Source organism: Penaeus chinensis, chromosome 39, assembly GCF_019202785.1.
Source record: "Penaeus chinensis breed Huanghai No. 1 chromosome 39, ASM1920278v2, whole genome shotgun sequence".
NCBI classification, from domain to species: Eukaryota; Metazoa; Arthropoda; class Malacostraca; order Decapoda; family Penaeidae; genus Penaeus; species Penaeus chinensis.
Genome location: NC_061857.1, coordinates 17,969,997 through 17,977,496, shown reverse-complemented (window position 1 = coordinate 17,977,496; position 7,500 = coordinate 17,969,997). Strand labels below are relative to the sequence as shown.

General features: G+C 45.2%; 1 protein-coding gene across 2 annotated transcripts in view; it reads right to left on the bottom strand.

Moving 5' to 3' along the window:
• The window catches only part of LOC125046708, a 39,147-nt gene that overhangs the window by 31,162 nt on the left and 485 nt on the right, over positions 1-7,500 (bottom strand). The gene's annotated exons all lie outside the window — the stretch shown is intronic.

Here is a 7,500-nt window from a genome sequence, read left to right as displayed (position 1 = left end):
ATATATGTATATGTATATATAAATATATATGTGTGTGTGTGTGCATGTGTTTAATACTGGTTCTCCGGTTTCATATCCGGTTCGAGGCCCGGTCAGGGAGGGTTCTGCCCACTCCCCGTGGGCACTCGGTAGGACTCCTTCTGTTGGTCGTGTGGTATAGTTGGTTTAGTACTTGCCTTCCGGTTTTATATCCGGAGCGACCTAGGTTCGAGGCCCGGTCAGGGAGGGCTGTTATATATGTATATAACTATATATATATAATGTGTGTGATATTCAAATAAATAAATGAATATATATATATATATATATATATATAAATCCCCGAGTGTTGGGTGTGCTTTTGGCAGTAAGGCAGTGGTTTCTGCATAAGGCGTTTATCAGTGCAACTGGTAGTTCACGGCAGTGCAGAATATGTTTGGCGGAAGTTTAGTCATACTGAACTAGCAGTCCTAGTTAGATGGAACTGCGAACAAAGAAAAAAAAAATGGAGGCCTGTACTTTTATTTTATGGCTCCTGATTACATCCAAAAAATGGGGTGCCACATTTGATCAGCCCTATGATCATTCTGTTTCATTAATAAATATATATACATATATATAAAAGCATGTATATACGTGTATATATACATATACATATATATATATATATATATATATATATATATGGTTGGGTGCTACATTTTCAGGTTGATGAGAAGCGATGGTGTGGTAGCCTAGGTAGTATTAAGTGCTTGCACGCGTTCTTGCTTGCAGCTTCCACCGCTAGCTAGCCTAGTATGAAAAAGGGAGAAGCACTGCATAAGCCTCCCCTGTCAGTTCTTAGTTTCTCCATCATCGAGAATTCTGCAGTGCCTCCTCATGACCACACATGGAAACTTGGCACCTTATAGTCCCAGGCTAAACTGTGGGGGAAAATGGGCCGAGCCAGTCCTTCTCCCCCCAGATAAATTAACCGGCAACAAATCAATGGGTCCCATTGGGAGGGCGTCTACTGCATGATGAGAACAGGAGTTATTTGTCCCATCTGCACCCTAGCAGCCGCCAACCCAGTGTGAGGCCTGTGGGACAAAACCCAAGGGAATCTCACAGGTGGACATTAGGCCTTGAGCATGCCATCCCCCTTTATAATGGGTAACGTCAACAAGGGTAGCACTAGGAGCAACTGCCTGAGGCTTAACCTCAGGTAGGCTATCTGGGTAGGAGCTTGGTCCTTGGCAGGATGAGCGTTTACCCCTGCTATCAAGGGAACTGAAATGATTGGGAGTTGAGGTGGCTGCCCTTTCAGAGGTGAGAAGACTTGGCAGTGGCACAATCAGTATGGGTGGGTACGCCTACTACAGGTCGGGCCAGGGCGATGGTCATCATTTCCAGTGAGTAGCCATAGCTATCTCCAACCTTCAGTAGTAGAGGTAATATCGGTTGACGAGCGTATTATGGCATTGAGACTGAAACATACTTTTGGCTTCGTGTCTCTTATTGCTGTATACGCTCCTACCAATGTTTGCTAACTCACTCAAGGTAGACCCTCCACCAGTTAGTTTGGACGTAAGTGGTGTCACAATACATATGTCAGATTCACCCATCAGTGAGGAACCCGCTACCCTAAATGAGTTTAGGGATGCGATCTTTATGCTAAAGTGTGGGAAAGCTGCTGTCATATGTGATATCCCTGCTGAACTGCTAAAGGCCTGCTGAACCTATGGCTTACTGGAATACATGCCATGCCCAATGTAATACACTAGTTTATTTATTGTAATTACACTCTACGCTCTACAAGTGCTTAATCACAAAGGAGTCGGTTCGTATCTCACCTGTTTACCCTTTTCCTCTACTTTTGGAAGGGGTCTTTTGCATTATTTCATTGTCTTAAATGTTATCAATATTTTAATAACAAATTGATAATCATAACATCAATAACAATAATAACAGTATCGATGTCAGCTGTATTCAAATGAAAAACACATTTTTTTCGCCAATTCAAGGAATGGGGAAATCAGGATCGGTCACTAGGGCCAACTGACCATACCCAAAACTCGGCCTGGGTCCAGAAGTCACAAAGACGCCTGGTACTTCAATGACGAGATCAGGGAGGTCAACCACAGGGTGAACATGTGCCGAAAACTATTCCGAAGGCAAAGAAGCCCTGACAACTTATCCCTCCTAAGGGAAGCTGTCACGGATGCCAAGGAAACTGCCAACAGAGTCAGGCAGGAAAAGTGGCTGGAATGGTGTGAGTCCTTCGACCACCAAACCACCCTTTCAGAGCTGTGGCAACGGGTCAAGCGAGCTACCAGCCGCTCAGCCCCGAGGTGCACCCATCACGACCCCCAAGCAGAGGCTAACAGACTGGCGCACGAGTTCTCTGTGAGAACGAGCAGCAACAGTCTGCCAGCCGAGCTGAGGGCAAGACAAAAGCGTCTACAGCCAGACAGACACGCTCAGATCAGAGAAAGGGCAGCCGAACCCGATAACTCAGACGTTATCTTTTCTCTGAGGGAACTAAGGAAAGCCTACAATACCAGTTCCAACACAGCCCCGGGCTCTGATGGGATCTCGTACCCCATTATCTCCCACCTAGGACTAGCAGGTGAGCGTGCACTCTTGCAACTCATCAACAAGTCCTGGGAAACTGCCACTCTACCCCAGAGTTGGAAGAGGGCTACCATAGTTCCCGTCCCAAAACCAAAGGAGCCGGGGAAGTACCGCCCCATCTCTCTGCTCAGCTGCCTGGCCAAGACGGCTGAGAGGATGGTACTAAACTGGCTTCAATGGAAAACGGGACCCCCTCACGAACACCTCCACGGGTTCACAAGGGGCATGGGCACAGCACACAGCATAGCCACGCTCTTAAGCACAATCAGCAAGGGCCCAGCTGTGGTGGTATTCCTTGACCTGGAGAAGGCTTTTGAACTGGCAAGTCCGCTTGCCATTCAGAAAAGCCTGATCCAGAAGGGAATCAGAGGAAAGCTCTTGGCTTGGATAGGTGACTACTTCAGGAACAGGACTGCCAATGTCAAATTCCAGGGTCACCTATCGCAGCACATGCCAGATCATCTCGTATGCAGACGATCTCACTATCACCTCCACTGGACCACGCAGCCAGAATAAAGCCCAGCGTTGTCTGGACCTCGTGTCAGAGGAGTGTTGTAGGACAGGACTAAAGATCTCTGCAGCCAAATCCAAAGCCATGGCTCTGAGACAGAGAGTTCGAGGCACAAGACTGAAAATCCAGGGAGTGGAATTAGAATGGGTCCAGGACTACCTATACTTTGGGGTAAGGATAGACCGGACCCTCTCCTTCCATAAGGAGGTCCAGTACCTGGTTGACCGAACCAAAGCAAGACTGTCCGTCATGAGAGCAATGACTGGGAGACGCATAGGGGCCAGACACAAAGTACTAAGATCATTCTATGTACATGCTGTCCGGCCCATTGTGGACTATGCCTCAGTCGCTCTCATTGCTGCAAAGAAAAAGCACACAGACAAATTAGAAACAGTCCAAAATGATGCTGCCAGGATCATTCTGGGTGTCCCGAGGAGGACGAAGGTCCTCAACCTCCTGATGGAGGCAAACCTTCTCCCCCTGGACTCACGAATCGATCTAATGGCAACACAATTCCTGTCAAAGGTCATCCACGCTCCCAGGAACACAAGCCTAAGACAAAAATTAGTCAGATGCCTCGAACAAGACAACGAGCTCGTTGCAAACAACTCCTGGCTGTCTCATACAGCCAGGGTGTTGATACGCCATCAGCTCAAAGAACAGCTTCTTGCTAAGGGCATGGACTCCCCCCACCCCGACTTTGCCGAAGCCCCGCCGTGGGCACTGAGCCTGATAGAGTTCAACATAATGAGCCTGTCAATGAAAAAGAGCCTATACCCCATGCCTAACCTAAAGGCAGAAGCCCACAGGGTCATTGCAGCCATCACAGGGTCATTGCAGCCACGCGATCCATGAGGGTAACAGACAATGCCTCCTCGCTACAGGCAGAGGTAGTTGCAATCATGGGAGCCCTAGGCCACGCGTCCCTAAGGGAAGGACTCGTGGTCATACACACAGACTCCAGGGCAGCCATTGACTGTCTTCAGCACAGCTAACCCACAGACAACATCTACCTACTGACCACGATTCTCACAATGGCACAGAGAATTCTTGCTCAGGGTAGAAGAATTATCATCAACTGGGTCCCAAGCCACATCGGCATCAGAGGGAACGAGCTTGCTGACAGACTAGCCGTCGCTGGCAGGGGTATGCCCCCAAATCCCATGATGATAAAACCGAGCTGAAAATTACTTATGGTGAAGTGTGCCTTGGTCGGTCGTACCTTCCTACGGCAGCTCCACAGAGAGGAAACGAGAACCTCCCCCTCGGCCAGCTGGTACTCAGACGCCACAGGCTATGAACCACTGGCACTCTCTGAAGTAAGCAACAGAGGTACCGAAGTCATTCTTCACAGAATGCGCCTAGGTTACCACTGTGCATGGCAGATTATCCCAACAATCGAACACGATGAAAGGTGCTGCAAGCACTGCGGCGAGCCGAACGCCACACTAGTCCACTACCTAGAAAGTTGTGACCATACACAATTCCTGAGACATGGACCGCCCACAACAGCCGCCGTGCTGGTAAAGATGCTATGCGAAATGCTTACACCATGGCGGCAGGAGCGCCTGCTGGCAATCCCGCCGCCACGGTAAGCACCGAGTGTCAGACAACTCAATGAGACAGCCGTAAAAAGCTGACACAGGCCGGGCCATATTTAGAAGGCCCGGTCGAAGCTAGAACTTCGCAAACCAAACCATCATCATCATCCCCCTCTGGGAATTGGAAAGGGAATTGATGGGACTGTAGCATTACAGGTAAGGTTTTCGCCCACATTCTTCTGAAACGAATCCGTGACCACTTACTATGGCAACAGAGACTAGAGCAGTCTGGCTTCACTCCCGGCAAGTCCACAATAGACCATATTCCAGTGCTTTGAGTCCTTGTGGAATGCCGTCATGAGTTTGGTTATGGCTGCTTGCAGCTTCCATTGACCTGAGACTTATGAGAATTCCAATACTATTGGTTTAATAGCAAGCCTATATAATGGTACTGAAAGTGCTGTATAGTGTGGAGGGGGCCTGTCGAGCTTGTTCCCTATTAACTCGGAAGTGAAGCAAAGCTGTGTTTTTGCACCAACACTTTTCAACATTTGCATGTACTTGAAAATAGGTTAAACTACTATCCAAAGTCACTGTGGAGTAACACAGGGCAATATCAAGGTCACCGACCTCAACTTTACCGGTGATGTTGCTATCCTATTTGAGTCACTGGAATCACTAATGGCAGCTCCTGGTGTGAGGCGAAGTCCTTGAGTCTAGAGCTCTCCTGGGCCAGTATTTGGGGGGCTTGTTAAGGAAACTTGTTCAGTCGATACATTCTTGCAATGAGGACGTTACAAAAGTCACAGAGAGCTTTACATACCTTGGTAGTATATTTCATGTCTCTGGGCTTACAGACTGGTCTGGAAGTTGGATCCAATAACTCGGCCAATAAGAACCACAAATTTGGAGATATCGATAACTATGCAGAAGTGTCTTCAAGGCCTTAATACTGCCAGTTTTGAGCCAAGAGCCTGCCTGGAGGCTCGTCATGAGGGACCTTGTGGTTGGAAGCGAAGGGTGGATGCGGCCATGCGCCTACGTCGGCATTAGCCCCCCGATGATGGTGTTATATATATCTAAGAACGTATATACATAGATATATTTATATATATCTAAATATCTAAATATATATATATATATATTCATATATATAAATATATATACATATATATATTTATATATATATATAAATATCATATATATATGAACACACACACACACACACACACACACATACATATATATACAGCATATATATATATATATATATATATATATATATATATATATATATATATATATTTTTTTTTTTTTTTTTTTTTTTTTTTTTTTTTTCACTCTATGACCCAAATTTACCTAACGCGCCCAGTTTTTCACGGGGCAGAGGACCATTTCCGGAGATGTCTGCCATAAATACAAGGTATTTATTAGTCAGGGTAGTTCCCCAATGCCTTTCCTGACTGTGTTTTTTATTGAGATAATGTCTTTAGAAGGGTTCCAGCGAAGTCTAACGAGCCCCCACTGACTTTATTTCTTTCCATCCCATAGATGACATTAGTACCACTCTATATATATGTAAATATATATATTTATATATATACATATATATGTATACATGTGTGTATATATATATGTATATATATATGGATATATACACTGCAGGACACAGGCCTCTCTCAATTTCCTATTGAGAGGTTATTTTGGCAGTGCCACCCTTGCCAAATTAATCGCAGTTCGGCACTTGTGCCACGGCGGTGATTTCCCCTTTGACACCTATGTTTGACTTCTCAAGGCGATATGTCGTTTTCTCGCCGTGAGCTCTGGACTCCAGCCAGCAGTCGGACATTCTTACGACTGCCGCGGCGAGGAATTGAACTCGGGATCACATGGGTAGGAGTCTAGTACTCTAACCACTGGACCATCGCGGCAGTCATATATGTATATGTATATATATACATATATATGTATATATATACATATATATGTATATATACATATATATGTATATATATACATATATATGTATATATATACATATATATGTATATATATATACATATATAAGTATATGTATATAAGTATATATACATATATATACACATATATACATGACTGCAGCGATGGTCCAGTGCTTAGAGCACTTGACTCCGGCCCTCGCGGTCCCGAGTTCAATTCCCCTTCGCGGCGGTCGTAAAAATGCCTGCGCTCTAACTGCTTGCTCGAGCCCGAGAAAACGATATATCCCCTTGAGAAGTCAAACGCGGGTATCGTAAGGGAATTTGCCGCCGTGGCTCAAATGTTACCGCGCCGAACCGCGGTTGATTGGGAAGGGCATCCAATCAGGCAAGGGTGACACTGCCATATAAACTCTCAATAGTTAATTGAGAGAGGCCTATGTCCTGCAGTGGAATCAATGGCTGTTGAAAAAAAAAATTGTATATATATGTATGTATGTGTGTGTGTCCGTGAGTGTGTATGTATGTATGTGTATATGTGTTTGTATGTATATATACATATATACACATGTGTGTGTATGTATTTATCTGTATATTTAGGTATGTATATGCATATATACATATATATGTATATACACACACACACACACACATATATATATATATATATATATATATATATATATATATGCATATGTATATATACATATACATAAATAAACATGTGTGTGTGTGTGTGTTTGCTTGAGTGTGTGTGTGTGTGTGCGTGTGTGAGTGTATGTGTGTGTGTGCGTATGTGTGTGTGTGGTTGTGGGTGTGTGTGCGCGTGTGCGTGGGTGTATGCGTGTGTGCATGTGTGTGTGTTTGTGGGTGTGTCTGTGGGTATGGGGGGGGGGGT